Below are 18,438 nucleotides of genomic sequence, written 5' to 3' on the forward strand. Positions count from 1 at the left end.
TATCATTGCCCATCATTTCTTCAGATGCTATCAGCAGATCAGTCCTGAAAAAAAATGACTGAGGCAGGGAGCAGAGACAGAGAACTCAGACATGTGGTGAGGACAGGGCTTTAAAAAAATCCTTGGAGGCCCTCTGTCTGACTTAGCCCCACCCTGTCCTTCAGGGCATCCTACACTTCTTGGGAATATGAACTCTGGGGGAGATGACTGGTGTCCCTCCATCCATTCCATATTTTGAACTGACGCGTGTTAGGTTTAAAGCAAGGCCATGATTTTCAGTTAGTACGGATAGGACTCCATGAGGTTCCCCTGCACGTAGTAGGTGCTGTCCAGCTGGGGGCAGTAGGAAGTCAGGATGGCTTGGTGGAAAGAGTGAGCAACAGGTCTGCAGCTCAGCTCAGCTGCTTGCTCACCTTGTCAGGTTAGCAAATCCAGTCACCACTCTGAACCTCGGCCCCATGTGGCTCTGAGATGGAAAGGTTTCAGCCTCCTTGCAGAGACATTATGAGAAATCATTGTAGGCACAGCCCCACATCCATCCCTGGTGGAGCTCAAGAAGTGATAAGTTTCACTGAGAAGTCTTGTCCTCAGCCATTTAAATATGAAGCAACTGCCATTTACCAGTATTTGCTACCACGCTGCTTCTTGGAAAACCCTCTTTCCTGCTGCATACTGCTCACGAAATGACTTCATCAGTCAATTCTTTAATTTTTTTGAGTCATTCTTACTCATTAAAATAGCTTCACTTCACTTCTTAAGAGCTGGTCCTGGCCATGGGAGAATTCCTGGCACATCTTTCATTCAAGCCCTCCCCAACAAGGGCAGACCAGACAGACCTGCGGCTCTGGGGGCCTAGAAGGAGGGGAAGCCTGGTCTGCTCTCTCTCCCCCACCACCTTTCTCTTCTCTGCCCAAACTCAGCTCCAGACCATGGTGTGAAAGTGCAGAGAGAAGGGAGGTTTGCTTGCCGGACTGCCCGGCGCTAAGCTTGCTGCCATCACTGGAGTCCCTGCTGCCCAAGCGCCTTCTGAAAAGTGCTGGTGTGGAAGCAGGCAGGCCCCAGGAAACCCAGCCCATCCCAGGAGCTCCCCTAGGCTCTACAGCTCTCTAGGAAACCCGCAGCCCGCAACCTCACCTTCCCCACTAGCCGGAGCTCAGGCATGGGATAGGAACAGAGCCACTATTCCCAGATCTTGGTTGGTTCTGAAGGATGTCCTTGTCTCCCTCCTCCCTGGCTCCATTACTCCAGGGTACTCCTGTGCCTTGGTCCAGCCTGCTCTGATAGCAGCAGAACAAGGAGGCTAGCCCATGCCCCCAGGGTGTAAGATGTCAGCCTCCCCTTAACATAACTGCAAATTTCACCAGCAATTGCTTTGGGGACTCCATTCCCTGAATTTGGGGGCAGAAAACCTCCAAAGAGTGTCAATGTCACTCTTAACACACATCAGTTTGCCCTCTAAAATGGTAACCGCTCCCCTTCTTCCACAGCCCTGTGTACTAGGAGCACAGACGGGGCATGGGGAAGGACAGAGTTATCAGTGCCCGCTTTTCTGAAGAGGGAAATGCCCCCAGAGCTCTCGCCTGGCATGCCACACCATATTATGCAAAGATCATCAAAAGAGGAAGGCCAACCAACAGGTGGCACCAACAACAGACGACAGTCCTCACAGAAGCCGCCCACCTTTTCAAGTAAACAGCTGCCTCGCACCAGAGCCCTTTGCACCTCCTAGACTTCAGGTAGTTAATGACTTGCAGGTTTCACACTTAATCAAAGAGTATTGATCCAGGGTCTGGTATAGAGCCATGTACCCTAGGAGACCCTGTGGAGAGATCCAAGAAAGCCTTGTACACAATAAATCTGCAATCTGAAGAAAAACAAGCCTGCATGTAATCAAAAGACCTTTGCAATATACTCTACATCCAGGCCCTATTATTAAGAAACAGAGACATGGCAGTGATGGGGATTCAGAGAGGAGAGAATCCCTAAGGACCAGGGCAGCCAGATGGGGAATTCTCAAGGACATGGGGTGTGCAAAGCCATCCAAAGAATTCTCTCATTTAGGATGCAGGCATGAGGTTTTTGTAGACTTCCCCAAATGGCTCAGCAGTAAAGAATCCACGTGCAATGCAGGAGATGCAGGTTTGATCCCTGGGTTGGGAAGATCCCCTGGAGAAGGAAATGGCAACCCACTCCAGTATTCTTGTCTGGGAAATCCCATGGACAGAGGAGCAGGGTGGGCTATGTAATCCATGGTGTCGCAAAAGAGTTGGACATGGCTTAATGACTAAACAGCAATGATGTTTTGCCCTGTTGGTTGGAATGGGTTTCTGGAAGGAGGCAGGCTGTGAGCACAGAAGTAAAATCTCTATGACAGATGTGACGATAAGGTTAACAACATACTAGGCACTGGGCTAAAGTCTTTACAAATGCTGCCTCCTCGTTTATTTGCAAAAACACCCTGTAGAGTAGGATTTATTTCATACCAGCCTATTGGCCTGGGTTTGAAGCTAGGTTCCTCTACTTGCCATCTACAGGACTGCAGGTTTCTCACAAATAAGATGAAAATAATCAAGCCCACTTCATAGGAAGATGGTGGGATTCAGTGGAATGATGTATATAAAGCACTTAACACTGTGCTTGGCACCAAGAAAATGCCTATGAAACGCAAGGGCTCTTCTTCTAGTTGAGGACATAGGAAGCTCAATTTCTCACATTGCCAGGTCACCTGAGAGAAGATTAAATTTTTAACTGAGCTAACTTGCATGGGTAAATAATTACAAGAGCAATTATCTCCCTGAGGACAATTATTTGCCATCACCATTTGCACCCACTGAAATTACATGCCTAAGAAGCAGAGTCACTCATTGGCAGATAAGCAAAAATTGGAAGAATGACATTCAATGGCTGATTGGATTAATAAAAGAAATTTATTCCCCAGAGGTATTTCAGAAATGCTTCTCCAAGCTGGATCATATTTTTTTAAAGCCTGTACTCTGAATTCAAATTATGTATTAATTCCTTCCCAAAAATCAGCATGCATTAAACCCTTATAAACATCATGTACTTCTGAGAAGCTTCAACTAAGATGGTTTTATAAACCACACAGACACCAATCCTAATCTTAAACAAAGATCAAGTGATCTATAAAAGACAGGATTTCATGGTAAAGTCAATTCTTCAAGTATTTCAAGCGAATAATACATTTCCATGTTTGAGAGTTTTATTTTAAATAGTAGGCAAAATGTGATACCATATAATCACTTTGCAAATTTAAATTATTTTTTGTCTTTAAAGTCTCCAAACCTGCATGGTTTGGCTTAAAATAGCTTTAAAAATTGAGTTTACAAACTCTTTAATTCTCAATTTCATAACAAGCTAGAAGTGATAAATAGGGTCTACATTTATGGATCCATTTGGGGTTAACCAATACTCATTCTTATGAATACAGGTCTAAGTTTTTATTTCTAAATCTTTGTCTACTGTTTATCATTCCCCAAATCCCCAGATATTTGGTATCTGTTAGTTACATGAGTGTATATGCAACTCTTTATTTATTGGTGTTGGTGGCCGTCTACATTCTACATTGGCATACTTCTTAGGTGCTTGAAATACTTCTGTGAGGTAGAGATAAGAAAGGCATAAAGCTCTACTTTACTACCAGAAAAATCCAGAAGGCAAAAGGTATCTTCTCAGGAGTGCTCAGCTCACTCTGTTGTAGAGGAAAATTAAAACCATCTTGCTAAGAATTCCAAGATGGCTGCCAGAGACGACCACAAGCTTTTACTGGCCTGGAAGAACAGTTCACTTTCACATTTTCACACATGAAAAAGAAAATTTCACACAAAGCTATTGCAGAAGTAAAAATGGATATGCCCCATATCTACTGCACACTTTAAAATGACTCTCAGGTTCTAGACCACAGTTATGTGCTTAGTCACTCAGTCATGTCTGACTCTCTGCCACCCAATGGGCTGTAGCCTGCTGGGCTCCTCTGTCCATGGGGATTCTCTAGGCAAGAATACTGGAGTGGGTTGCCATACCCTCCTCCAGGGGATCTTCCCAACTGAAGGATCGAACCCAGGTATCCAGCATTGCAGGTGGATTCTTTACTGTCTGAGCCATCAGATCAGATCAGATCAGATCAGTCGCTCAGTCGTGTCCGACTCTTTGCGACCCCATGAATCGCAGCACGCCAGGCCTCCCTGTCCGTCACCAACTCCCGGAGTTCACTCAGACTCACGTCCATCGAGTCAGTGATGCCATCCAGCCATCTCATCCTCTGTCGTCCCCTTCTCCTCCTGCCCCCAATCCCTCCCAGCATCAGAGTCTTTTCCAATGAGTCAACTCTTCGCATGAGGTGGTCAAAGTACTGGAGTTTCAGCTTTAGCATCATTCCTTCCAAAGAAATCCCAGGGCTGATCTCCTTCAGAATGGACTGGTTGGATCTCCTTGCAGTCCAAGGGACTCTCAATAGTCTTCTCCAACACCACAGTTCAAAAGCATCAATTCTTCGGCACTCAGCCTTCTTCACAGTCCAACTCTCACATCCATACATGACCACAGGAAAAATCATAGCCTTGACTAGACGAACCTTTGTTGGCAAAGTAATGTCTCTGCTTTTGAATATGCTGTCTAGGTTGGTCATAACTTCCCTTCCAAGGAGTAAGCGTATTTTAATTTCATGGCTGCAGTCGCCATCTGTAGTGATTTTGGAGCCCAGAAAAATAAAGTCTGGCACTGTTTCCACTGTTTTCCCATCTATTTCCCATGAAGTGGTGGGACTGGATGCCATGATCTTCGTTTTCTGAATGTTGAGCTATCAGGGAAGCCCAAAACCAGGGTTAGCTTTGAGAATTTCAAGATACATTGAAATGTACCCTTAGACCAAACCAAGTTCATAAATTATATAAACTGATGAGACTGCAGCTGAAATACAACCAAATTGGTATTATCCTCATCTCCTTGGAAGACCATTTAATGATCTTTCTAAATATTTACCTGAAACTCTTGGTTTTAGAAAGATTCTCATACTTTTTCCTCTTTTAAATATAAGGTCATCTATTTTAGTGTGAATAGATGGCTTATCAAGGCAATTAGAACACCACAGCTGTGTGCATAAATTAGTAATGTGGTAAGTTGATGTTCACCACTTTTCTTGCCTGTGTAGGCTCAGATTTGCATCTGATACGTCATCTCTTAATGGTAGAAATCTGCACACCCTTTCACCTGGGGCACACTGTGTGTAGAGACATGGTTCTGTGGCTCAAGTCCTGATGGATAGAAAATTCCTACTTGCTTCAGTTCAGTTGCTCAGTCACGTCTGACTCTGCGACCCCATGAATTGCAGCACACCGGGCCTCCCTGTCCATCACCAACTCCCGGAGTTCACTCAAACTCACGTCCATCGAGTTGGTGATGCCATCCAGCCATCTCATCCTCTGTCGTCCCCTTCTCCTCCTGCCCACAATCCCTTCCAGCATCAGAGTCTTTTCCAATGAGTCAGCTCTTCGTATAAGGTGGCCAAAGTACTGGAGTTTCAGCTTTAGTATCAGTCCTTCCAATGAATACCCAGGACTGATTTCCTTTAGAATGGACTGGTTGGATCTCCTTGAAGTCCAAGGGACTCTCAAGAGTCTTCTCCAACACCACAGTTCAAAAGCATCAATTCTTTGGTGCTCAGCTTTCTTCACAGTCCAACTCTCACATCCATACATGACCTACTTGCTTAGGAATTAGAAAAATCCTACCTGCTTTCAAATGTCTGAAAGAGTAGAATGCTAAGTCATAGCTACAGAGAAGGCTATACTCAACTGAGTTTGTTTACAAAGATTTTATTATTTTGTGGTTAGTAATAATGATGCTACCTCATTCATGACAGCAACACACATAACTCATAAAAATGCCTAACAGAAATGCCTATTATTTAAAGAAAAACTGTAAAGTCATCTTCAAAGACACAGATAATAACTTAAAAAATAGAAAATCCTACTGTATGCCAAGGTTAGATGACTAAATACTTGGAAAATGTGATTTATTTTTTCCTGTAATTATTGCAGTACAATGCCCAAGAAAATCTCAACAGGAGTTTTTTATGGAAATTCATAAACTGATTACAAAATTCAAAAGGAAATGCTCAAGAATAGGCACAGTAATTATGAACATAAAAATTAAAAATTGCAGTGTCTACAGAGTAGCCTTCTCAAAAAGTCAATGTTAATAAAAGTCTAATATTTTTAAAGGTATGGCATTTTTACAAGACTAGATGAATAGATTGGAGACACAGAAGAACGATTATAAACAGACACTAGAATGGGAGACTTAAAATTGCTGGGAAAATGCTGAACTATTCAACTAATGGGTTGGGGAGAAAATTTGGAAATGAAATTGACTCATGGCCTCTCACCAGTGAAGAGTACATATCCTACATGGTCTACATAGTTACGAATCTTTAAAAACTATGAAGATTTAGGAAAAACAGAAAGACATATTCATGGTTTCAGGATTTCCTAAAAAGATTTGAAATGCAAAAATCTGTAAATAAAATAATTGATAGGTTTGACTATTTCAAAATTAAAGTATCTATCATCTAAAACATCATATATGAAATCTAAAGAGAATAGAATATTTGAAATATCTATAAATGACAAAGAACTACTGTCAGAACATATAATGAATCTCTCCATATTGACACAAAAAAGAGAAAGAACAAGAACTGCTGAATTATGCAAATCCAGGGGTTGCCATTGTCTCAGTAAATCTCATGGAAAACAGAGCAAATAACATGAATGGGAAGTTCATAAAAGAGGAAACACAAATGTCCTGTAAATATTCAAACTCACTAGTAATTAAGAAAATAAAAATATTTTAAAAATTAAAGATCATCTTTACCTATCAGGATGGTAAAGATTTCTTTTGATAACATTTTGTGTCAGGGGTACAGGGCAATGGGCTGGAATATAAATTGGTATGGTCATTCCAGAAGACATTTTTGCCAATGTCTACTACAATTTTAAATGCTCATATAGCATAATCCAGAAATTACACGTCTTAACCCTAAATAAAGGTGTGTGGGGCAGGCAAATGAAGGAGGCACCATGACCTAGCAGAATTTGGGTCTTAAGGTCCCTGGTGATCAGGAATTAAGTTCCTGGCCAATCTCTAATCTTTTCCCCATTATGACCTGCACAGAGAGCATAGTTGGGCGCTCACCTTCAATTCCTTTGACCTGACATCCCTGTTATAACTGCCTCCCTTGGTGTAAATTCATCCATCCTTCAACGTCAAGCACAAACATTATAGAGAACCAGAGTGCTATCTATGAGTGGTTCATTAAACTTGACTTTTTGCCAATAGCTCAATATCTACTTTACATAGTAGTTCCCATGTGATGTCCTGCCAACTCCTGTTATCTCCAGGATGACCGTGGCATCTTTCAAATCCAGGTTGGCCCCTCCCCTGGGGTCTCACAGGCAAAAGCTGGGCTGAGAGAGGCTTAGGGTACCAGTCCAGTGGTGAGTCGGAGGAGAGTCCACTGATCTACATTTCCCGCACTACTTCACCAGGAGTGATGGTTTCTTGCTAGATCCCACAATCCTTTGCTCTCACACCACTTATACTCACTGTATTAATCACGGTCCATATATTATATTCCTCTATTGAGATATATTCCTTACAGACACTATCTTTTTTAATTCTTTAGTCCTGAAAGTGCTTAAGACAATTTCTTATACGTATAAAAATACATTAAATGTTTTTGATGCATTAAGTCAACTACTTCTCCAGTAGCCTAAAAAGCTAGACAACATTACCAGGGGCAAGGTCTGATACTCAGAGCTGCTCTAACCATACACACCATCTAGCATTAACCAAATCACTCCTAAGATCACACGAGGAAGACCAGAACTGAAAGTGTCTTATTCTCCCATCTCCTTTTAGCCTAAATAAGTCACTCTGGACTGATAATTCTTTTTTAATTGAAATATAGTTGATTTATAACACTGTGTTAGTTTCAGGTGTGTAGCAAAGTGATTCGGTTATACATAAATATATGTATGTACTGCTATTCTTCTTTATTCTTTTCCGTTATAGTTTACTACAAGATATTGAATATAGCTCTCTGTGCTACACAGTGAATCCTTGCTGTTTATCTATTTTATACGTAGTAGTGTGCTCTGTTAATCCTATTCTCCCAATTTATCCCTCCTCCTCCTTTCCCTTTGGTAACCATAAATTTGTTTTCTATGTCTGTGATTCTGTTTCTGCTTTGTAAATAAGTTCATTTGTACTATTTTTTAGATTCAATATATAAGTGATATCGTATAGTATTTATCTTTCGCTCTGACTTACTTCACTTAGTATGATAATCGATAGATCCATCAATGTTGCTGAAAACAGTATTATTTCATTCTTTTTTTATGGCTGAGTAATATCCCATTGTATCCAGTACCCTATATTCAACTCTTACTGAAAAGACATTTGGGATTCCTTCTCTAAAAGACCCTCAAAGGTAGACCCCAGAGATTGCTTTTAAATGCACCCCTCCAGGCACTTGAAGGCACCACCACACCTGAAAAAAGCCTAACACCCACCAGAGTAAACCAGGTGTAGCCAGAGGCAGGAAGTAATTTTCACAAATTAAGCAGGAGGATTTCTCATTGTGTCAGATGGCAAGATGGAGAGACTTGTGGAGCAGAGACCCACTGCTGTTTTTCCTCCCTCTTTCTGCCCTTCCCTAAAAACAGCAGATTATCCCAGAGGGCAGCTGAGAAGTAAAAATAGCAGCTGTTATTTACCAAGGCTCAATTATACGGTAGCCACTGTTCTAGGCATTTCACATTTATCCCCACACTCAATCTTAGAAGGCAGGTATAGTTATCCCATTTTTCAGAGAAGGAAGGAGGTATTCAAAGCCTCTGCTAAGAATGAGTGGGGCTGGAGTTCCAACCCCAACCCCTGTGACTTCCGTCTCCACTGGAGGGCGGGGGCTTCTCCTTTTTCAGTCTTAGGACACTTGACATCAATTGATGCTTCAGACGGGCATGGTGGCTTCTGGGAATTGATGAAGCTCTGTGTTCTGAATGGAAAGCCTCCTCTTCCTGTTCGACCAGGACAACCAGCCCCTGGGAGGATCCATTAACATCTGCACAAGCCATCATGTCACTCACAGCTCTCTGAGCTCTGGTGGTGCGAGTAGCATTGAAGCCAGGAAGTGTCAGCAAAAGAACCGCCACTAATTGTATATGCCACATCCAGGAAAATGCCAGCTCAGGAACTGGAGGCAGGAGTCTCTGGACTCAACTCATCTGTGGGTGGGTGCATGGGTATGTGGGTATCAGGAGAGCAGAAGGGGTTAGTGGTCTGTGTCTTAGAATTGCTGGCAAGGCCACAGCACTGATCAATAGAACTTCCAGCAATGATGGAAATGCTCTGCCCTAGGCTGTTCACTGTGGTAGCCACTTGGCACGTGTAGCTTTTGAGCACTAGAATGTGGCTAGAGCAACTGAGGAATTGAACTTTAAATTTGATTATAATTAACTTAAATAGTCACTTGCATCTAGTGGCTACTAAACCAGACAGTGCAAACCTACATCACACTACACCACTTCTGAAGATGAAGGGGCTAGGAGGTGGAGACTCTACAGCAGAAGGTCACAAGTCAAAGGGCTGGAAAGGGACCCTGGGCAAAGATACAGTCTGGATTCTTCAAGAAATTGCAGCCACCACTTTTTAGTCTTCTACAAGAAAAAAAAAATCTGCTACAAGTTATAGAAACTGAATAAGGTCATCTTTCATCCCCCATATCCCCATCTCTGGATTCTTCAAGGCTGGCTCTATCTCAGCTACCTCCACACTCTTTTCCAGGGCTCCCTTGGACTGCAAGGAGATCCAACCAGTCCATTCTAAAGGAGATCAGCCCTGGGTGTTCTTTGGAAGGAATGATGCTAAAGCTGAAACTCCAGTACTTTGGCCACCTCATGCAAAGAGTTGACTCATTGGAAAAGACTCTGATGCTGGGAGGGATTGGGGGCAGGAGGAGAAGGGGACGACAGAGGTTGAGATGGCTGGATGGCATCACCGACTCGATGGATGTGAGTCTGAGTGAACTCTGGGAGTTGGTGATGGACAGGGAGGCCTGGTGTGCTATGATTCATGGGATCTCAAAGAGTTGGACATGACTGAGTGACTGAACTGAACTGAAGAAATTTTAGCTGCTGTCTACCATTGCTGGAAGCTCTAAGAAACTCTAGACTCGAAGACAAGGGTCTCAATAAAACTCTAAGACTGTTCCAGGATGTTTCTGCCTAAAGAAACGCCAAGCAGCCATTTCTAACCTATTCCTTTCCATTCCACGCTGGCCTCAAGGGGATTCCACACACTTGCCAATCCCCCAGGCTTCAGTCGAGCAGAAAGACACAACTGCTCTTGAAGCATCCTCTAACCTACCTAGGGGCTCCATAATGATGTGACCTGACCCTGGAATGATTGACAGAAACTCAGGATACCTTCTTAGAACCCAAACCAGAGCTTACCTCTGTGTCTCGCCCACCCTGATTCTCTCCTTTCCCTCTTCTGTGTCAGAGGATTTTAATTTTGTGGAGAGGGGGAGAGGAGAGATTGCTTCTGACAGTTGCCATCATCCAGGGTGTTGAATTTTGATACTCAAAAGTCCAAACTTTTAAACGCTTCACTCTTTTCTGCTCTACCAACACTTTATTAAGGCAATAGTCACTTCACAGGCTAGTTTAAATGGGAAAGGACTAAACATTTTCTTAAGGTGGGGATGGGAGGGGGAGAATAACTAGAAACATGTTGCTTGTTAATCTTGCAACATATTTTTATGCCACCAGGCACAGAAATTGAGATTCAAAACTCTTAATCTGCAGAAAAATTTACAAAACCTCCTTCTCCCATTCCAGTCTCCAGATGCCTCACAGCTGAAAAGATATTGGGTCTGTTTTTCTTGAAAGTAAAAGAAGTTAGTACTGAGAGGCCCTTTGGTTATTTCCTCATGCCAACATCCTGGCCTTGCATTTGATCTGATCTGCAGGCTGGAACCTGGCCATGCTGTTTTCCCCAAGGACCTGTGGAGGGCTGCAGTCAGCTGGTACTCACAAAATCCTATAGGAATGTTGATGTGGTGGACTTTACTGCCAGCCAATGATCTCCAGTTCCCTCTGTCCACCTTTCTTCCTCACCGTCTCCTTGGGAACAAAAGAAGCCTCACTGAGTGTCTGTGCTTCAGGGACAAAATAAACTGAAATCTCACTCCTTTCCCATGCTAGGGTAAAGAAGGCCCCTGTGGGCTTCCAAGGGCTACTTCTGTTTCTAAAGGCAGCCATGTCCTGTGGAATCTGAAAGGCATCTTCATGATTGAGGGCTTCTCTGATGACTCAGACGGGAAAGAACCCGCCTGCAATGCAGGAGACCTAGGTTCGATCCCTGGGTTGGGAAGATCCTCTGGAGAAGGAAATGGCAACCCACTCCAGTGTTCTTGCCTGGAGAATCCCATAGACAGAGGAGCCTGGTGGGCTAAAGTCCATGAGGTCACAAAGAGTTGGACATGACTGAGCAAGCGAGTGAATGAATACAGGTCATTCAGACAAGAAGCCATAGACATAATAAACCTAGATATGGTTGAGGAGATATACATTTTCCCATCTTTTTCTTGAGTCGGTACTTATTATGGGGGTAAACCATAATCAAACCAGGGAATCAAAAAATATAATGCAGCAGCCGTTTTCTAAACACTAACAAGTCTCCGCTAGTCCTGCCCTCAGGGATGTGCATCGAGCAGGCAGGTTGAGGTCAAAAATACAGTTAACCAGAACACAAAGCAAGAGACAGCAGTCCTTTACAAGGGATGTTAGCCTCACCTACATGCCTTTTGCTCTAGGATTCAATGAGAGCTGAAATAGAATCTCAAACAATTTAAACATGTATTAACCCCTCCACGACACTGTCATTTACTCCTTATTTTTTTTTTAAGGTGGACCATTTTTAAAGTCCTTACTGAATTTGTTACAATATCGCTTCTTTTGTTTATGCTCTGGTTTTTTGGCCTTGAGGCGTGTGGGATCTTGGCTCCCTGATGAGGCATCCCCCTGTGTTGGAAGGCAAAGGCTTAACCACTGGACCGCCAGGGAAGTCCCAGCCCTTGAGCTAAAGTATGTGCTGTGATAGTTTGTGAAGTTGGGTGTTTCTTTCTTGACTTCTAAGTGGAAAGGCACAATGTCCATTCTGACCACCAGTGGTGTGTCTTCAGGGTGAAGGAGGGGAGAGTGGTGGTGGTGCTGTGCTCGTAGGAGCCGTACTTGATTCAACAGAACACAAGCCACTGGAAACTGATTCCTTCAGCTGGAGGGAAGAGAGAAGGATAACCCAGGTCGTGGAATCTCTTCTCTATCGTACTCGGCCCGATGCTCTTCCATATATTTTCTAATTTATTCCTCCCAATAGTGAAGTATTACTATACTGATGCAACAGAATAGTGCTTTTGAGATGTTGCTGTCATTCAGTCACTAAGTCATGTCTGACTATTTGCGGCCCCAGGGACTGCAGCACGCCAGGCTTCCCTATCCTTCACTATTTCCCGGAGCTTGCTCAAACTCATGTCCATTGAGACGGTGATGCCATCCAACCATCTCATCCTCTGTTGCCCCCTTCTCCTCCTGCCTTCAATCTTTCCCAGCATCTTTTCCAAATGAGTTGGCTCTTTGAATCAAGTGGCCAAAGTTTTGGAGCTTCAGCATCAGATTTTCCAATGAATATTCAGGATTGAGATACTAATGAATTTTTCTTTTTGTCATTACTTTCCTCTCTCGGTCCTTTTTTCTCCTTTCAATCTGGTAGGCTATTTTGTAAGTTGCTTGGTGGAAGGATGTGGTAACAGAGAGCAAAGAGTGATTTCAAAAGCCAAGGCCCTTTGGCAATGGAAGTCACTCAAGCTTAAGAGCTGGACTGAGTAACAGAAGTCACTACCTCTAACTCAAAGCCATCCCACCAACTAGAAAAATATGCCCTAGCCTGGAAGCAGACGGAGCCAGAAAAGAAGTAATGAGATAGCATGGACAATGGGGGCTCCTGCAGAAGTGTCCCTGTCTCCTCTCCCTGGGCAGCTGAGCACATAGAAATACTCAGATTCACTTCAGGGATATGAGGACAAGAAGACTTCTGTCTTGTCTGCAGGTGTTGTGGAAGGCAGGCCGTTCATCTCCAGAGACCTGGTCACAAGACGTGTCACATAGTGGCATGCTGGAGCTGGCTGGGATTGATTGATACATCTCCAGGAATTTCGTGAGCTGGCTGTTAAATCACTGGTAGCTTGAAATCTGCCATAGTGGGAGTATTTATACCCTCGAAGTCGGCAAGCACTGCAAATCAGGACCGTCTCCATCCAGAGGTGGTTGTTAAACATTTACCAGCATACCACTGGAGGGATGGAGGAAGCCTCAGGCAGTAACACACAATGATACCTGTGCTCCCAATAGTGCTGAGAAGGAGAGGAGAACACCCCAGATGGAGGCACCCTCCAGACAAGAGGCTGTCTCTGGAAATTGCCTGGATAGACAACCGAGACCCACTCGGGGAGGACAGCTCAGCAGATGCCCAAATGACATCGATGAGTGATTGGGCCCCTGGAATGATGGTATTTTTAGCTCCGTCCCCCAGAACATAAATGCAAAGCTGAGGAAAGGACAAGAAATCCCAATTTTTTTGACAGTACATTTCTTCTACCGTGCAGAATAGGGACTCAAAACATAAATTCTTCTAGAAAGATTAAATCACACACACTGTGCAGCTGAGTTGTGAAATGTCCATCTACATCTATGTGACATATAAAAAATGTGAAGTTTGGAACAGTTGCCTCGCCCCAGAATCTCCCACTGTCTTCTCCAGCTCCCGAATCTGTGCTCTTTTTACCACACTTGGGGGAGCCACTACTGGGGGTGTCAGTACTGGACGTGGGGAGTTGATCTGGGGACAGGGTGCAAGGCAGGTGCCAGCCACAAAGATGTAGAACATCTTTCTAAGTCCCAATCCACGTCAACAAGAAGCTCCCATACCCCTTACCTAGTAAGGTAATAAAAAACACTAAAAAGAGAGCTGAGAAGATCTCTTTTGAGCTGGTCAGGTTTTGCTAAATAATTTAAAAGCTGTGTTTGACAGGGGACAAGAGGGAGAGATTATTAATCCAACTGATGACAGAGGGAATGTAAACACAGCAGATCAGGGACCAAGAGAGGGGAACACAGCCATGGCCCCATGTAGGAGGCAGGGGTACATTCAGTGGGATCCACACAGTGGGTGACGTGTATGGCATCTGAGCATGACTGGGTCAGCTCTCAATAAGTCTTAGAAGATGAACGACAATAGGGTAAAAGGGCATCTGTGTCCCTGCGGATGCAGACAGGAAGAACTCTCTGATACAGCCTGAAATTTTCATCATTATTCATTAGGCACTCACTTCACTATCCCACCCTCCTCCTCTGAAAAGCAAGCCTCCCATTGACATGAACATAGCATTTCCAACCAACACCAGCATAAAGGAGTCAATCCCAGCTGAGGACCAGCCCATGGAAGCTTCTAAAACTAAGCAATTAACACTGATAGGGGAAAACACTGACCGAAACTGCCCACCCAGGCACCAGGTAACCATCTGCATGAGCTATTTTATTACAGGAGGTCCTGGTAAGGAACACAGGCCTAACAAGCCACTGCCAAGAGAAAGGATTCAGAAAAGGTCAAAAGGTCAGTCCGTATGTCCTACCAACCTCCCAGAATGCACCCTGCTGAAATCCATCTTGGCTAAGCCATGAGCACACGAGTGAGAGGGACCCCGAGTCAGAATGAGGGGCCAGAGACAACCAGGAAACTAACCCCATCCCAGGAAAACCTGGCACTGCCAGCCACGTGGCAGAGCAGTCCTCCTGGGTTCCCTTCCTCCCCTGCTCTCCACCTGGGAGCCTCTTTCCAATAAAGTCTCTTGCTCTGTCATTACGTGTGTCTCCTCGGACAATTCATTGCCAAGGGAGTGTTAGACAAGAGCCCACTCTTGGGCACTGAAAGGGGTTCCACTTCCTACAATAAAACTGTTCTTCCAGACAGCTTCTCTGCATGAACTGCATCCTCCCAGGCACAGAGGGCACCCCAGACCTTGGCTCACCCAGGGCAGAAGCAACATCCCACTTCCAGGGTCTGGCTGATCCCCCGTGAAAGGCCAGCCTCCCTGAACTTTGAGGGGAGACTTGAGCGTGTTGCTCCTTTCATGAAGTCCCCTAGCTATGCTGGTCGTTAAAGGTTTTTTTAGAAGATGAGGCAGCATCTCTGTCCTCAGGACTTGGCTGGCAGCCCTGAGGTTGGGAGAACGAGCAGACAGTGTGGGGCTCTCGACTCTGCCTTCACTGGGGTGTAAAATCTGTCATCCATCAGGGGAGCCAAGTAGCAATGCAGGTCTCTGTCCCTCATCCCTTGGACATCAGCCAGGGGCCAAAATGCACCCAACACCTCGGACAGCCTCTGAGCGACAGGAGGGAAGAGCAGAGGCTGCTCTTTCAATCCCACTCACATTTTCCCTTCTTTATTCCAATTGCTGGATCCTCTTTCTTCACCTAGGTCCTAAATACACTGAGGTGGGGGGCTCTGCCTAATACCTTCTAGAATCACAGTAAGAGCTCAAGAAATGCATGTGTAGTCTGATCACTGATAACAGGCCTGTATGTATAATAGCAAACAAGGCCAATATCTTCTCAGTTGCTCTCACTACCTAAGTGCTAAGGAGGAGGGATGAAGATAGCGAAGCAAGGCCGCAGACTGTAATAGACTGTCTCCCAAAATAGTAGGGAACAGGTCATTAGTGGTACATGAGATACCTTTAGGTGTGAAAGTGTTAGGCACTCAGTCATGCACGACTCTTTGAGACCCCATGGACTGTAGCCCACCAGGCTCCTCTGTCCATGGAATTCTCCAGGAGTGGATAGCTATCCCCTACTCCAGGGGATCTTCCTGACTCAGGGATTGAACCCCGGTCTTCCGCACTGCAGGAAGATTCTTTATCGTTAAGGCTCACTTCAGTTCAGTCGCTCAGTCGTGTCCAACTCTTTGCGGCTCCATGAATTGCAGCACTCCAGGCTTCCCTGTCCATCACCATCTCCTGAAGTTCACTCAAACTCACGTCCATCGAGTTGGTGATGCCATCCAGCCATCTCATCCTCTGTCGTCCCCTTCTCCTCCTGCCCATAATCCCTCCCAGCATCAGAGTCTTTTCCAATGAGTCAACTCTTTTCATGAGGTAGCCAAAGTATTGGAGTTTCAGCTTTAGCATCAGTCCTTCCAGTGAATACCCAGGACTGATTTCCTTTAGAATGGACTGGTTGGATCTCCAAAGTATTGGAGTTTCAGCTTTAGCATCAGTCCTTCCAGTGAATACCCAGGACTGATTTCCTTTAGAATGGACTGGTTGGATCTCCAAAGTATTGGAGTTTCAGCTTTAGCATCAGTCCTTCCAATGAATACCCAGGACTGATTTCCTTTAGAATGGACTGGTTGGATCTCCTTGCAGTCCCAGGGACTCTCAAGAGTCTTCTCCAACACCACAGTTCAAAAGCATCAATTCTTCGGTGCTCAGCTGTCTTCATAGTCCAACTCTCACACATCCATACTTTAGGGCTAGGGCTACCCAAATAGAAAGATGAAATAAAGTTGGTTATTTTCTTGGATTATTGGGTAATCATGTTGGTTATTAAAATGCAATACACAGATATGTTGTTAAATAACAGGAGTCATAGAGTGGGAAAGCTGGTCTACTTTCAAATTCCTTTCAATTCATCTGCGTAGAATAGAGAAAGTCTCTGTTGGGTGCCAGGGTGTCTTTGACACTTTCAAACACTTGCTAATCTTCCTTTTTCAGAAGCTGCCTTAGTACCTTTGCAGGCATCTGTGTCTAGATAAAATTAATTAACATTGTTTATCGTATTTTAACAACAAACTTACAATTTTGACAAGAGACATGGGTTTCCTATTTCCAATGGTTATTGGGCTTCATTTTAAAGCAAACTTATGAAAAAGAACCAAGCCTGTTTTAGGAAAAGTAGTAAGGAATATCACAGATGGTGTGCTGATGTAGCAAAAAAAAAAAAAAAAAACAAACAAACGTGAAGGAGTTACTTGAATGATAGAAGTTTCAGAATGTGACATAAATGGTGGTAGAAAGAAGACAGAGTTTGGATTCAGAAATGCCCTCATCCTCAGGTGATGACCGCAAGCCAGCGGCCCCAGCCTCACCCAGGCAGGAATCATGTGTGAAGTTTTGTCTTGATGGAACAGAAATATGGTGGGCATGCCAGTTAACTCCCAAACTTCCAACCACCCTTGTTTGGATCTAGAAAAGCCAGTTGGCTTGTGGCATTTCCCTAGTGACTGATTTTGGCCTCAGATGGGTGTGTGTGTGACCTAACTTACCCAGCCAGGTAAAAAGGAAAGGCTTTGATGCCATGAGTAGGAAGTGGGTGGCCATTTTCTCCCTCTTCTATGAACGAGAGTCCGTGTGACCCCCAGCGGCTCCACCTTACAACCAGCAAGGAGAGTTTGAAGATGAAGGCAAAGCTGAGGACACCTGAACAGATTGATGCCTGGGTGGCACTGAGGAGCGGATCGCCATCCACGCCAGGACCCTGACCTAGCTCTCCATGTCCGCTGATGGGAGATGATGCCTATACTTATTGGGGAAGCCAGCTGGAGCTGGGGTATCTGCTTCCTGCAGTTGAAAGCCCCTGTGATTCCGAACACTTTGAGGAGTCCCAGGTAGCGCTAGTGGTAAAGAATCTGCTTGCCAAGGCAGGAGATGCAAGAGACATGGGTTCGATCCCTGAGTTGGGAAGATCCTCTGGAGTAGGAAATGGCAACCCAGTATTCTTGCCTGGAAAAACCCCATGGACAGAGGAGCCTGGCAGGCTACAGTTCATGGGGTCACCAAGAGTTGGACACAGCTGAGTGTGTGTGCACACAGGGGCGCACACACACACACACACACAGAGGCTCAATACCTTATAGGATTCCTGTTAATGACACAGATGGGAGGGGTAGAGCAGGTGACCTGTGTCCTAGCCACTGTGACTTCCCTCAGACCATGCAGCAGGAAATTCTGCTATTTTGTATCCAATCCCTGCCTCTCCTTTCAGGAAAACATTACTGAACAGGTCAATGCATTCAGATAGCCAAAGGAGACTCTGACAAACCTTCCTGGGAATTTAAGTCATCCACCAAAGAAAATTCACACTTTCATTCATATGCCTTCTGGTCCCTGCTACGTTTGCTTTGTCCACCATCTAGAGACAGTGAGCAGTGGCCCTCTGTTCCCTTTGTAGTGAATTTTTGCTATCTGGTATATCTAAAATGTCATCTATGGGCCCCTTCATCTTTCTCTTCTTCAGATTAAGTCCT

Source organism: Bubalus bubalis, chromosome 20 (assembly GCF_019923935.1).
Source record: "Bubalus bubalis isolate 160015118507 breed Murrah chromosome 20, NDDB_SH_1, whole genome shotgun sequence".
Lineage (NCBI taxonomy): Eukaryota > Metazoa > Chordata > Mammalia > Artiodactyla > Bovidae > Bubalus > Bubalus bubalis.